This window comes from Oxyura jamaicensis, chromosome 5, assembly GCF_011077185.1.
Source record: "Oxyura jamaicensis isolate SHBP4307 breed ruddy duck chromosome 5, BPBGC_Ojam_1.0, whole genome shotgun sequence".
In the NCBI taxonomy this organism is placed as follows: domain Eukaryota; kingdom Metazoa; phylum Chordata; class Aves; order Anseriformes; family Anatidae; genus Oxyura; species Oxyura jamaicensis.
The window spans coordinates 4,595,843-4,612,408 of record NC_048897.1 but is presented as its reverse complement, the minus strand read 5'-3'; the positions used below and the strand labels follow the sequence as shown (position 1 = coordinate 4,612,408).

At 35.3% G+C, this 16,566-nt stretch overlaps 1 protein-coding gene across 3 annotated transcripts in view; it reads right to left on the bottom strand.

Moving 5' to 3' along the window:
* The window catches only part of LRRC4C (leucine rich repeat containing 4C), a 498,815-nt gene that overhangs the window by 274,825 nt on the left and 207,424 nt on the right, over positions 1-16,566 (bottom strand). The gene's annotated exons all lie outside the window — the stretch shown is intronic.

Below are 16,566 nucleotides of genomic sequence, written 5' to 3'. Positions count from 1 at the left end.
TACAGTACCACAGGTTTGCCTTTGCCAGTTACTGACAGATATTTTCAAAGCAAGATATTTCTGCCAGCTCTGCAAAGCCATTTAATGAGTGGTGAAAGTTGATAATAGAAATAATTGTTACATATACTGCTCCAAAACTGACAGAAGAAACACCTACGAGCATTATAATCCTATACTCTTTTCCAGAAAATAAAAAGATATATAAGAGCTTTCAGGTTGTTCAATTGCGCACTATCATCTTCCTTTTAGCATAATAATGGTTGTGTATCCCTATAATTAAAGATAATTATAGACCATAAAATTTGTACAGCGATTAACCAAAAACAAGATGAAGCTCTGTGTTGCCAAGACAAAGGCATCCATCACTGAAGTTTATGTTCCTTGAACAATTTTTTTCCTCTCCTATTTAGAATTTTCTTCCATTCTATTATTGCTGCCTTCTTCATTACAGTATTTCTGTGACTCCAAACTAGGCAAAACCATGTGATTTTGTAAAGGCATGTTAACTCTCATCCATTATTTTGTCTCTAATATCATTGGGAAATGAGAATATTTTACAATGACAATCTAACCAAAGAGACACATTTCTCCGTAATTCCTAGGATGCTGGTGTTTGATTTATGTCCTAAAATAATAAGTGCTATAATTGTTACAGATCTGCTCTCAACTAATGTAATTGTGGATAGTCTCATTATTCAATTTATGTATTTTAATCCCTTTTTGAATACCTGCCTTCCATAATTTCTTGTAATTATACAGATTATTCAGGTTAGCTACACACAAAATATAAAAGTATTTCTCTCTTGATGCTATTTTCTCCATTCAGTTTAGTTTAACATCCATTACTAACACTGTGCATTCACTTCTGATCCATTAGCTTTTAAAGGGGGATATTTTGGATAACTTGGGGGGGGGGGGGGGGGGGGGGAAGGACATTTTATCAGGGTTTTCCATATAAGAACATGGACACTTCCAAAATAGGTTACTATTTAAAAGGTAGAAAGAACTCTGAATACCTATGGAAAGGATTTAAATAGTGTATACTATACACTTGCAAAGAGATAAAATATACAGTCCAGGGGACCAGAAGAAATACAAAGGAAAGGTTTCAGGAAGCAATAGAAGATGTAAATGCACTTAAGTGATAGTGCCACTCTGATTCCTTTGTATGTTTCCAGAATGAAACGCAATGAAATATATAATTTAATTTCTTTTAGATAATGGATTTCATAAAATTAAATTGAAAAATAAAAATGTCATAAAGAGAGGTTCAAATATCAACAGCTAACTTATATTCACCTTGCATTGGAGATTAAAAGCCATGACCTATAACAGGCATTCATGTAATCAAACAATAAACAATGTATTCTAACAAACCCAGCAATATGCAGTTTTCCTCATAGGTTTTAATTTGAAGATGTGTTTATTTCATTTTGGCAGGAAGCGTTAGCAATTTCTCATTTTCTAGAGACCTGTTTGGCCTAAATTCAGAGGATATTTTTTGGATAAACTTTCATCACAGAACTGCTCTACTTATATTTTAGTTTCCAGCCCCTCTGTGAAGAATGCCACTGGACACTGAAATTAGAAAACTGAACAATGTCTGACTTTCTCCGCATGACTGCAAGGGGAGAACACACTGACTTACCTTTTTTGGGGGGGAAGAGAGAGGAGGCGGTAAATGTCAGTTAAACAACACTCAACTAATACTAAGAAATACTAAATAGTATTTGTGGGTTTCTATTCACGTACATGTGGCTTGTCATACTGCACTCTCAATTAACAAGAACAGAAATAATTTAAGATCCTATGATTACTTTGTTACAACAAACATGTTTCTCCTTTGTTTCTAATTTTCACAACAGTACTTTATTTGAAAAGGTCAGAAATACCACTGAAAAGTAAGCTGAATTTGCAATAAATTTCAGTGCCATGTTTGCCCACTTTGCATACTGAAAAAAAAAAGTCATCAGATTAAGTTATTCCATTAGAAATATTTTAAGTAACTCTTTCACTTTGTTGAACTGAAGAAAGGCTCATGCTGAAATTGAACAAGTCTGTCATTTCCATTCTTTTTCAAGATGAAGGATGGAAAGGGTCATTCGTTTCACATTGCCATCTCTTGAAGTTCTCAAAAATAAAAACAAATGCAGCTGCAATCCAAGAAGCATAAGCGGTCATCCAAGAAACTGACAGTCTCTTTGGGGAATGAAAAATGACTGTCAGCATGAGAGACAGTGGGTGAAGAGATAAATCCCTTGCTGTTCTTAGTTTGCCTGTCATTATTTACTTCTAAGGTCTGACTAGTTTGGGGAGATGTCAAGGGAGCAGCTGTCAGGCTGAAGGCAACAGGACTGGGAAAACAATGTAAAATTCCTATAAGAATCATGATTGATCATAACCTGTACCATGCAATCAGAAAAGTATAACACGTAGACAAAGCAAAAAAGAGGTAGTCATGCTCTCACAGTTAAAATCTTAGCACGAATATAAACAAATTGTCTAATTTAGAGTTGGTAAGAAACGCTACGCTAAAATGATGTCTCACTTTAAAATAATTGTTAAATCTCAGCTCTCTTCTTTGAAGAAATTTCATGTATGATAAACTTCTATGGAATCTAACAAACTTATTTAAATTCCTAAAATCTTTGTAGTGGAGCCAGAGAAGAGAGAAGCTAAATATTTAGTTGAGATGCAAGTCTTTGTGCTTCCCTACAATTCTTCAACCGCATATTTAATAAAAAAGTATCAGTAATTACTTTTTTTTTTTTTTTTTTTTTAAGTTGAAAGTGAGAAATAATTAGGACAATAAATATCACAAAGCTATAAATGAAATCCACTACTGAGATGAGAATGTATTATCATAGAACCATAGAATATCCCGAATTGGAAGGGACCCATAAGGATCATCAAGTCCAACTCCTGGCACTGCACAGGCCTAGCCAACACTTCAGACCATGTGACTAAGAGCACAGTCCAAACTCTTCTTAAACTCCGACAGGCTCGGTGCTGTGACTGTGTGCCTGGGGAGCCTGTTCTAGTGCATGACCATCCTTTCAGTGAAGAACCTCTTCCTGATATTCAACCTGAACCTCCCGTCGCAGCTTGACACCACTCCCTCAGGTCCTATCGCTGGTCACTAAAGAGAATAGATGGGCGCCTGCCCCTCCATTCCCCCTTGTGAGGAAGCTGCAGACCACAGTGAGGTCTCCCCTCAGCCTCCTCTTTTCCAGGCTGAACAGGCCAAGTGACCTCAGCCGCTACTCGTACATCTTCTCTCCTAGGCCCTTCACCATCTTTGTAGCCCTTCTCTGGACATTCTTCAACAGTTTCACACATTTCACATATTATGCTTTTCTACTCCAAAGTCTTAAAGTGGACAAGCCTTTTACTCATAAATTGTGCCTCCACTGATCAATCAGTGACATGTCTCTTCCTTGAGAGTAGGGCTGACTTCAATGTATCTATTTATTTATCAATGCATTTGAGCTCTGTAGTATGAAGTGGACCAAGTGCTCTCACATGAAGGGTTTGTCTTGGTTCACGCCTCCATTATCCAGGATATTAAACTGATGGTTTATTTCAAACAGTTAATTCAAGATGGTTAATTACCTACTTACAACCTAGCATAGCAGAAATTTAGTATTTGCATATACAAAAAAAATATATGCAAGCTCTTCAAAAGATAAAATCTTTGAAGCTGTGATATAACTGCTGAAAACTGTCTCAATTTTCAGTACAATAAACTTGATTTGTTTTATATTTAATAATTTCTTTCCACCGCTGACAATATTTGCTAACTTCTTTCCACCACTGAAGAAATTTAAGCATGGAATTATTCATTTTCAAACACCACGATTTCCTTTTCATTACATTAGTAAAACGTGAACTTTTCAAAGATAAAATGAAAAAGACTTCTGAAAATACCTGTCAATATCTTATAGCTTTACATAAAAAGATAAATTAGGAAGTAAAAAAAAATAAAAATTATTTACTTGTTTCTGTGTGATACCCACCTACTGACATTCTAATCACTAGTGTTTTTCTGTGTTAACCCCCCTCTAGTAAGGAGCATGCTTCCCTTCTCTCAAAGCTACGCAGCCAGAATGTCAGGCTATTTTTTCCCTTTAAAAATTCTCACTGTGGTGTAGCTTTATTGATACACTGTAAAATTTACTGAGCATGTGCAAAAATAATAGGCTGATTATTAACATACTTTCTTGACAAATTGCTGTCACATATTTTAAATGTAGCTGGTTATTTCCGTCACCATTCTGAGCTTTCAAGATTTCATTGCAACAAGCCGGTAACCACCTTTTTTTTTTTTTGGTCCCTTCAGGCGTTATGTCTGAAAGCATAAATAGAAATGTTGCATTCCTGCCCTGAATCTTCAGCCAACTTTCCTCAACTATTAAAAATATGCAGTCTATAAGACACATTTAATTCATTTGTTTGTTTAATGGAAAGGAATATAGCAAATATGTAGAGGTAGTACATATAAATATTGAACAGTTTACCTATCAACAGCAAAATGGTAGTGTTCTTATTATCTCTCAGCAATAGTTCTTGGAGTAACTTTAAAGCTTTTCTTACAACTGAACTGCAACATATTAATTACTGCTTACAAGAACCAAACAAGGAAAAGTATTTAATGTTCAAGCAGTTACTGCCTGAACACAACACAGCAGCTACCAGCAGCTCTTAACCATGTTACAATCATTAAACATTCTTCTCTATCAAATTAGGATTGGTAGTCTAATCAATGTGAAAATAAGTAAAAAAACAGGCAAATGCATCAGGATAAGTTACTTGCACTTTATCAAAAAGCCACAAAGTGACAAACGATCTCAGAAAATCCAGATGAATCTTCCAAGTGATAAAACTGATTAGAAAATGTCCTGAATGTGAGGCTGCTATCAATGACGTTATACTGTAAACCAGACACAGCATATGAAAGAAAGACAAAGTAATAATAAATGAGAATTTATTTTAAATATTACTTGTATCTCCTTGGAAAAACCTAGGACTTTACAGTTTTGCGCATATACAGTTTACCAGGTAGACAGAAATGTCTCCCTGTCTAATTCTTGAAATTGTTCTTAACAAAAAATGGACAATTCTAGAGAAGATCTTATTTTTTTCCTTTTTTTTTTTTTCATTTTGCATATTTTTATAACAAATTTACTCTGAATTGTTAATGGCAGTCAGCTTTTAGTTTTAGTTTAGCTTTTTCTAGTTTTCAGATAATGTTCACTGATTGTCTGTGGTCTGTCTTTGAGTGAGCCTTTTACCAGTAAAAATCTCCTCAGGAAACAGAAATTGAATTTTACAGCTTTTTGTCAACAATAGAAGACAAGCTTTGTGGCTCTCCTGTGAAAATCAGGCTCCTGTTCCATAGCTTCTCTCTGAAAGTTCCCTTTCTAACTGAAGAGCTCTGGAGCCCAGCAAACCTTACTGGGAAAGAAACACAACTGTTGGCTCTTCTACTTTTTATTTGAAAAGCAACGTTATCCCACTTGGTAAAAACAAAACAAAATAAAAAAAACTGCCAAGCACTTGTCATACATTGTTTTTTTTTAGAGATAGATGTTGCATTCTACTAAACTTGTAGAATACCAATCTATTAGTTCTTTAAATGACCCTACTGCTCCTGTAGCATTTCATGGATGAATCAGTGTGCTAGCTTATCAGTATATTGAGATATCAATTTGTTCCCTTAAATATATTTGACTGCATCTACCATCCTGTTTATCAGAACCCTCTGCATCTATGAGGGTTAAAGCTCTCCTTGGCTGTCAGCCTTTTATCGTTTCAAAATATCACTTTAGATGCTAAATCATTAACTTAGACATCCTGCACATACTGCAGGAAATTTGTCTGTTTTTTTTTTTTTTTTTAATCTAGAAAAGAACCTCTGTGTCTCTCAGTACATGAAACTAACTTGATGCAGTGTACTCAAACAGATATGAAGACTATAACAACAAGTTTTCAGCATCTGTTCAAATGCTGAGGAATATTACACAAACAACTAACGATGTATCTTTCTTCCTATGCGGTATATAAGCGAATGATTGGGGCACTTAATAAAGCTACACTGCTATCAGAATTAAAGACATCGATGGGATGGTATTCTCTACAGAAAGGCAAAGGTTCCCATCTAAAGTCCCTCCTGGCCTTAAACTATCACTTGACTCTATAACTAAATTGCTTACTGTGAGCTGAACAAGTCACATTTAACCTCAAAAAACAGCCAGTTTTACAGGGAAACGTACCCCACAGTCTTTCTGAACATGTGTTCAAAAATAATGTGAATATTCAAACTAGTTTTATTTTAATTAATCTAGATGAAATCATCTTCTGTGCTTCAGCAGTAATCGTAGGTATGTGAATGAATGTATAGAACCAAAGAGCAAAATACAAATCCCGTAACACCAATAGAGCAAGATGCATCAAGTCTTTTTTTGTTCAGATAATATCAAGAAAATTGCTAGTGTTTTACAAATAATTATCTGTGAAGCATTATGCAAACCAAGAATATAGACAAAACATCAATAAAGATTAGGCATTAACATTCTGTAAAGCATGTGCCTCATTCTGTATATCTTAAATATTTTTTCAGGAATGTATTTTTCCTAAAGAGTAAAATCTCACATTTCTAATAATCAGTTACTCTGATCAAAGAGAGCAAAGGGTAACAAGGCCTTTCCAGAAGTGAAATTGCAACAAATGCTATGAATGACAAGTAAAGGAGGTGAATATAGTTTTCTTTCTGGCTATGTTGTGTAATACGTTGCCATCAGCAGTATATCAAGCAGAATTTCATCCTTCTGAGTGGTAAACCATGATGTAATGTCATTGGATAGATTATTTCAGTCCATTTTATATGCTTATGAGCCTCCTGGTTATATGTATTATAGAGACTTTTACACTTTGCTGGTCTTTCAGATATGTTTATAAGAATGAAATAGAATGAAAAAAAGTCATGTTCAGAATACCATGAAAGAATTTCTATGAAATGGAGGAGTTAATGACATAGAATAGTCAGTATGGTACCAAAGCTATTTTGTATTGTTCCTTTAAAGTGCTTTGGGACTTATGAGGACAATAACATCAGGAAAATAGAAAGCAAAATGTAAGGATAATAAAAATATCATTCTGGCTTAACTAGAATGAATGTTTCTATATCTGTTCTCCTTTTTGCTGCTGATTCATAGCGTGCATTGAGTAACAAACAAACATTTGCTGTAGCCTGGCAGAAAGGGCACAGAGAGTGCAAGAAGTCTGGGCTTGCTGCTCATATTTCTGATCCCTTTTCACCTCCTCTGGCTGAATGCTTCTGTAGCAGTTTGAAAAGTGGCTCCAAAATGTACCAATATAGTAAATGGGAAATGAGCAATGCTTCCTCTTTTTTTTTTTTTTTTTTTTTTTCACATTTTCTATTTTTATTTAGGGAACGTCAATTGAGTGGAATTTGCCATTTTAACACCACTATTTTTACCAATCTTTTCACTAGGATATTGTCATTAAAAGACATGTACTGTAATTAGAGCATAAAACATGGGCATTTATCCAAGCTAACAGCTAGTGACAGAAAGAGAAAGAGCTCATATTCTAAACTAAGTATTTTCCAGTGGAGATATGGAGACTATGAAGGTTCTGCGAAATCCAGCCTTCTGATAAGTGTCAAGTCTTTTGGTAAGCTTTTGTCCTCTAGGACTCTGAAACAGGACCGTTTGCTTAGGAGGAATGACAAGATCCTGAAGAAGATTTCTCCAAATCACGTGTTTCAGAGGTTACTTATTTTTTTTTTACTCTTTCTGTTTTTCAAACCAAACCTCCCAAATTTCACAGAAGAAAAGTAACTTGCATATATATATATATGTATTTTAAGATCTTGAATACAATTAAAGGTGAGGAAAAAAAATATCAAGGTGGGTCTAAAAATTTAAATTACTGTTGGCTAAAATCCCATCTGCATTCAGATGTCAATTTCCCACAATTCACATCAAGGAAAGGGAACAGATTATTCTGCTTCTCTAGCAGCGTCATTATTCTGATCTTGTTATGGTCTATTTTACTGCTTTTACTTAATTCAGTCTCACATGCTCCTGACAGCTGCCTCCCATGATGTAAAAACATCTTCACTCCCTCAGAATTTGGTCACTCAAAGCTCACCGGATGACTGAAAAGGGCTGCCACAGGCCAGTACAGAGTACTACGGAGGTTTTCTGCACCAGGCTTGGCCAAGGAGGTTTCCAAGAATTACACACTTAGTGCCTTGAGACAGCCTGTGGCAGCTCTCTAATTATTTTGTCATTTTGATCATGTTTGGAGAAAGGAAGTGATCTATTGTCAGGCTCACAGTGTGCAACAGCAGGAATGTTTAAAGCTACACTGATGGCCTGATTCATTTCAAATGTCTTTAGGGTGACAACACTGTATTCTTCATGTTTGATAGTATTCACAGCTTGCTCTAGTCACAGGCCTAACCACAACTTCAGAGCCACAGCATATGAAACTATATCCAAGTGTGTTTAAAACAGTTTGTAGCACTTGTTGTGCTGAACTGAACATCTCATGAAATTTCAAGTATTTCCCATTTAGTCCACATCTGTCTGTGTATTTACCGCATATTTATGTAGATAAATGCAAGATAACCTCTAGAAATTTACGCTTTATTTATCAATCATCTACCTGATTCATTAGCCAACTGTTTGTGATTTACTATGCATTTTTAACTATACCACCTAGTAATGAATTTACTTCACTGGAATTTATTTTAATTTTCCAAATGAACTTTTAAGCAGCTGCTATTTCTCCTAATATGCATTTTGTGAAAAACAGACAAGAGGAAATAGCTCTTATTTTGCTCTCATACTATCCTCATTACAGTGGGAGTCAATGTAAGGAAAGCATATGGCTTCTTCAGGGAGAAGTATGTGGTCATGCCCATACCATGCTTTAAAATATTGTTTTTTCATGTTACAAGACACGCTGCCATAAAAAAAATAAGAACAAACGCATGCACAGAGGTGGATGCAGACCACCAATACTGAGCATAAATGGAGAGAGAGAAACATTTTTGATTCCAAGCAGTATCCAGAGGGACACAGAAGCACAAAACAGAATCGAGAAGGGAACAGGAGCTTGTGCATCAGAGAGAGAGGGGGAGAGAGCGAGAGAATATTGGTAAATAAATGTCAGAACGCTGAACAGATTTGGAATTCAGTTTAGTGAAGAAAGAAAGATGAGTTTTATTTTAGCCAAACAGCATTATCCATGCTTAATTACTTGTTCCTTACATTTTAAGTATTTCCATTTATAGAATTGATGGTTATCTAACAGAACTGACAATGAATACTGGAACTGAGGGGATATATCTCTATGAAATCTATACTTAGATTATATGGAGAATTATATAGCTAAATCAGCCAACAAGTCAGCCAAAGATCCCATCTTTGAGGGAAGCAGATCTGCTAAAACACTGTACACAATAAACAGCAAACTGTATTACCATATGAAGCTCATACCTTTATCATGGTGTTAATGAGTAAAACATCAGGAATAAATTACTATGGTCACGCAAATGCAGAAATTAGGCTGGAAATTATTCTCAGGGACAATGCAGGTTTTAGAGAAGGGAACCACAGCTGAAACTTTTGGTGTCCATCCCTCACAAAACAGATATAACATTGTGATATCAACTTTGCCCCTTTGCTTGAATAACTACTACAGGATATACCTCATAAGAATATGAGAATCACAAGAGTATCTGATTTTTTATTATTTTTTTTTTTAAAGGAAGCAGTTTGGGACATTTACCAAGCAGCAGAATTGCAGCAGACTGAAGCTTCAGCAGACACAGGTAATGGCAGGATGCCAATAAAAACAACCGCAGCCACAACAAAGCACCAAGGCAACAGCTGGTTTGACATCAGCACCTTAAAACTAGGGAATTTCAAGCATCACTTCTTGGTACTGGTGAAAAGTGTGTCTCTCTTATATGTCTTTATTATACAGCATTAAAAGCACTGTAATACTATCAGAATTTTCCTTTAAAAACAAGATCACTTTTATCACACACATTTTATCCTGACATATACTTCACTTGTATCATGACATATGCTTCATCTCAAAAGAAGCTGCGGCCATTCAGGGTGGCACATGGAAAAGCCACTGCCACCTGTGTGGGGCTGAGCAGCAGGCCATGCAGCAGCAGTAGCCCTGTGCCTCCAGCCGAGCTGTGGCCACAGCAAATTTGAATACAAGGGAGCAGCAGCAAGCTCTAACACAGTGGTCTGAGTCTATAAACAAGCAGGAAATTTCTGTTTAACAGAAACAAACCCATAATAAGTATATACAAAAGCATAAGATTTTCTTCATCTTCAGTCACTCATGATAGCTTTTAATTCTTTGGTCCAAGAGATGACAGGACCATATACCAAAAACAGTCCACAGCTAAATATTCCTTCTAGCTTCTCTGCAAAACCAAGGACCCTCAGACTGGTGAAAATTCAAGTACAAAGCTATCGCTCTGGTATTTTAAAGGCATGACATGAAGAGTAAGTCAGTTGCATGTTTTGATATTTCATCTTCAGGAGGAGGATAAAAACTTCTGTGTATATATAAATGCTTTAAGGATATTGTGAAAAAAGCCTGACATTTGCCAACATTTTGGGTATAACTTAGGACATTTCAGCTAATTAATCAACATCAATCACGCTGTATCTACCAAAAACGATTTAAAATCACAATTGGTGATGCACAGGATTTTTTCTTATTTTTGCTTTAAAGTGACCTTCAGATTGGTGACAAAACATATTTCATGGTAACTTCACTGTCAGACATCTGCAGTCTGAAAACTGAGAGAATACAAATGAGTCAACAGAACTTTCAGTTTATGAATAGGCTGTATTTAATATATGACACATGGTATACATAATACACAGTGTACTTACAAGGTTGCTGAGGATAACAGGATCTAAGGAATGCAAATAATTTTTAATTAGTATCATTAAAATTAATGTAATTTTAAAATGTAAATAAATATTGCTGCATCTTTCACTGTGTTTAGTATGCATGTAGGATTACAATAAACAAACCAAATTAAATGTGGTCTTGATGCAATTTAATCAAATACCTTTGTTAATATCTCTTGCTGCTCTGGGCATATGGAAGGAATTAGATATCTAATAATATTAGCTGTATTTTGTATGAAACAATATGAGAGCTTGAAACATGTCACATATTTTTCTTATAAACCAGATAAATCAATAGACACATACAGATCCTTTGGTAATCTGGTAAGTATGTTTTCTTTGCTTAGCTGTTTTCTTTATTTTTCTTTGGACAGGAAGCTACAAGTGCGCCACTAATTTAAACATCACTTTTTTTCCATCATCTGAATGTTCTTCCCATACCCATACACATAACTAGATTAGATCACAGTGAGAGTACCAGAGCAACAGAGTCATACTGCCATTACTTTTGCTGTATCAGGTTTAGAAGTATTCACTTTAAATGATGGATGGGGAAAAACAACTTGAAAAATTTACATCTTACCTTAAGAGGCTGCTGAAAATATATTTTACATGACCTGCATAAAGCTTTCAGAAAATGCAGTACATTTTCTTTCTAAAAGAACAGTATCAGTAGAATGCCTCCAAAAGCTTCAAATTTTTACCACTGATAATTGCATGCTGCCAGACCAGAACTTGCTTGCAAACTCAGAGCCTAAGAATTAGTGAGCCAAATACAAAGTATCAAGAAGACCTTTGGTGTCACACTTCAAGAAAGAGGAAGATTTTGAAAAGAAAAAAACCCAAACATCAAAACTTGACTGAAGCAACAGAAAGATGATGTCAAATGACATTACAGGTGCCTACCTGACAGCACACGTTCAATAAGGCAAGAAGACTGGTTCTGTTTTAAACTAGCTCTGCATAGCTAGAAGAGCCACTCTCTGGGAATATATAGCATGCCATAATAAAAAGTTATGATTTTTTTTTCACAGTTTATACCTTGAAGCACAAAAGAAAAAGCATCTTTCAACATTCATTCACCTACTGTACACAGGATGCCAAAATAATTTATGCCATGGGCAAAACTTGAAAAACTAAGTGTACTGGTATATCACAAAGCAGAGGGGATTTCTTATACTGACAAGTGCTATCAATCTGTCAAGCAAAATTTGCTTTCCAGAAAGGATGGTACTTCCTGTTTAACTTTTAAATATCTGAAGAAAGACACTGAAGTCTGAGATTGCACTGTACACTTTCCCTATAATGTGTGTGTGGGGCGGGGGGGGGGGGAGTACCTCTGTAGTACAATTCATCATATCTACCTTATAAAACTCACCTTATAAAACTCACATAACAATCACCTAGAGAAGTCAGCTTATGTCCTCTCATACATATCCTGCCTAGTTAGATAGCTAGAGATACCTAAATTAACTAAGATGAATGTAACCCTAAATGCCTTAGAAACTACTAGTCCTGCTAATTCTTTTACATCATAATAATTACCCACAATGGGGTTTCAAGGGTCTAACTGGTAAACCCTCACACAACGAATTAAGGAAGAGATGTAGGTCTCATCTCAGTTATTTGCAGTTGATTACATAAGTCTCATGTTCCTTCAGTGAGTCCTGACCATGCCCAGATGAAAACTACTGTTATGACTGGGAAAGAAAAAGTTGTTCATTTAGCACCCTAATTGGGCCAACTGGAGAGAAGCTTTTCTAGTTTTGTGGGAAGAAAAAGCAATTAAACATATTTTATGTTGCACTACAAATGCGGAAAGCAGCTGAAGGTTTTCATCTTTGCATGAAAGGAAATTTATGTTCAAAGTCACAAATTATATGAACTTTTTTTTTTTTTTTTTCAGAAAAGACTACAGAGTCAGTGGACAGCTAAGAATTTGCAGGTCCTGCTGTAGGCACCTCTACTGAGGAGTCTGAGAAGAGTGTGGTTAAAGCACTGTGAGACAAAAACAAGCCATTAATAGAGCCAACCAGGTAGGAAACCTCTTCTTCAAACAACTTTCTTAAATAATATTCTTTAAAAAAATTGCCACTCTTCTTGAAAAATAGATGTTTTCTCTCTCACATACTTCACAGAAATCTTTACCACATAGACGACTACAATCTGTGTAATTTTTCAGGATGAAAATCAAGGATGTTGCCCTGATTACTTTGGATGGGGAAAAGAAAAACCAAGGCCTCTCTTCAGACCCATGATATGATTCTATTCCTTTTGACATTTTTTATGAGCTTCTTGGAATCCACTGACAGCAACAGATTTGGCCAGTATTCTGTGAACATTTTAATTTCAGAGTGACATTTTAGTGTTTGTATGTTTTGCTGCTGAATTTATTAGAATTTAAAGTTACAGATACAGCTGATAAAAGCATTAATCAAAGCAGGCTCCATAGAACCTGCAAACAATAGATGAAGTGTCTACACAAAATATGATAGATAATGGTATTAAAATTAGAAAAAAAAATATCTCCAAAATAACAGAGAAAAGGACATAAAGCAGACACTCAGTGAACATAAAGTGACTTAACAGTTTGTGATAGGGATAGAATGTATGTGTCTAAATAAGGATAGAAGTATAGTCTAATAATTTTTGATCACTGTATAAAAAGAGAATCCATTCCTGTCACAATCCCATTCTTTGTATGGGCCTTGGGTAGCCCGCATAACATTGTTCTAATACTTTATTGATGCACATGGTACATTAGCATCTTGTGTGTGAGGTCATGAGTGTGACAAGGCCATACCTTGTATGTATACCCACTAAATGGGGAGAAGCCATTGCCTCTGAACCCAGCCTGTGGTACGTTTTGAAACAAGAATGGTACTGAAGTTTCCAGACTACAGAGCAATGGACCTCTGGCTATGATTCAAAAAAACTGACTCACAGTATCAATGGGTTTGCTTTCTCTGACAAGGGATGAAATTAAAAAGGGATATTAAAAATTGTCACAGGCAGACTAGAAGCAGAAGAAAAAAAAATAAATTACATTAATTTCTCAACATCACTGCCAACAAAGTTAAGCTCTCTTGTTCTATTTGTAAAGCAGGCCACAGAAACCAAAAAGACATTCACAGATGCTGACCGAAAGCCCCCATGTATAATATGACCAGTGTCTTATCACAAAGAGTGGCTACTAGAAAGAAGCTTTGTAAAGATGTTCAGTTGAGACTTTATTCATAGTAACTTACACAGAGGTTGTCTCATGTAGAATGTGTTTACCTGGGCACACACTACAAATTCCTCAACTTCAGACCACAGCTGAAACTGATGAAACATCAGTGATTTAAAATAACTTAAGATTCTATCTCTTTTGCTCCAAAGGAAAAAGTTTAACTTAGTACTTTAGCCCTATGTATTAATAATCAGTAGCTCCCTTATAATTTAAATTGCTTGTTATGCCTTCAAAATAATGTTCTTACTGTGCAACCCACAGTTCCCTCGCAAGTCTGCTTAAATAGGAAGAAAAATTCATTCATAATAATAAATTTAGACCAAAAATTAAAATACAACATTGTGCACACTTGCAAGTATGCATCCATACAGTAGTTGCAAGGGAACATATAATTATTCTCATAAAATGCATGCCTGAAATTGAATTTTTATTTCAAATTAGTTTGTAAAGAGAATGATTTGTCTAATATGTTATTAGGACCTCTTCAGATGAAAGGAGAAAAATGGATTAATAACAAAGAGCATACTGATTGAAATCTAATTTCTGTTATCACAGCTAAATGATATTTTTGCATGCAAGCTGAAGCTGTGTATTTAGTGATGCAGTCCCATAACATATTGTCATTCATTTCCGTGTTAAGAGCCATTTTCTGTTGAACTGAAAATAACGGTGCCTCACGTAACTATGCGATATAAATGCTTTCAGTTAACAGTCAATTTTCAAACAAGAGAAATAAATATTCTTGAACAGTGTTTTCAAGTGAAGAATACTATCCCCATAAAACACCTTTAAAAATAATATACACCTGATTATCAGCACTACTCAGATGATTAATCATTCCCTCAAAGCACATATCGATCCCTAGCAAATAATTTCAATTACATGAAATAATTCCATGTACATTTCATGAATATTTTGTAAAAACAATCTGAGTTCTTTGCATTCGGAAGTAGTTTAGAAAATGAAAGACATTAAAGACAGTAAGCAGCCAAAAGAGGTGGGCTGTTGTGATGAAAAACTGAGGACAAATATTTTAGTTTCATTTTAGTTTCTGCCAATTCATATTTTCTGATGAGAAATATATATCTATATTGAATTTAGATCTGTTCTCCTCAGCAGCAGCATCACTCTGTTGCTATCAGAATCCCTTTAACTGCTGAATGCACTGAAAATCACGTGCCACTGCATGTGTGTTTAGTTACCTTGTTAGGTGCTATCCTGAGGCTCTTAGAATGAATACCGCGTGAAGTGCATCTTCTGCTGTCATTTTACACAAACAGAGACTAGGAGCAAGTACCTTCCAGAAGGCAGTGAAAGGAATTAAAAGTACCATAAAATTACAAGGACTATAATAGCAGGAAGCATAAATGATGGGACATCTTGTAAGGAAAGGGGAAGCTTCTTGCTGAGCTTCAGCCAATAGCTACACAGTCAAATTAGGCCAAGTGGGATCTAACTTTTAGCCTGGACAATAAAACAGTACTAATTCATTTAATTTTTATTTCAAATTGATCTATCTCAAAAGCTAATGAGCACATCAAGTAAAATAATTCACCTTTAAAATGTATTGATGAAATATTTCTTTCCCTAACAATGAAAAAATTGTTTTTAAATCATGTAATCAGGATTCTAAAAGTATTTATGAACAACAAAAACTTGTATAGATGCTCATAACTGATGTCCAGTGACTTGAGTTTTCCCCCACTGTAATCTTGCGAGAAGTTACAAACATCATTGTCAACTTTCTAGCTAAAATGAGAATTTTGACACCACTGCCCCAAGACTTCCAATTTCTTTGAACAGAGGACCAGTTTTACATCATCTTATTCAGTCTTACCAGAAAATACAGACATACTACAGTTCTAATTGCAGAGCCTTTAAATCCTGATTTGGGATCCCCAACCCTACAGTTGAACAATCAGATTGAAACCATTTTTTCCTTCAGTTGATAAATTATTTGCAAAATACCATCTTTTATTAAGTAATTTATTATTCAGAGTTGTTAGAAAAGTTTACACAAATGAAGGCAAGCTGCCTGGCTGTATGGAAAAGCCTAAAGGTGAGGTTTGCTCTTCAATATATATGACACCATCTCATCTGACATCATTTCTACTCTTGCCGCAACTCCAAGGAAAGCTACAGTCCAGGAATCATATGCTAAAAATACTGAATAATACAATGCTTAAAATCCTGCGCTTTTGCATGACTGCACAGCTATTCGAATGACAGACATACAGACCTCTAATACTGGAGACAATAAAACCATCCCCACAAATGTTTGTGGGCAGAGGAGACTGAAACAAAACCATAAACTGAGTTGAATCAATTAGCCTTTCTAAAGTCAAATGAGACAGA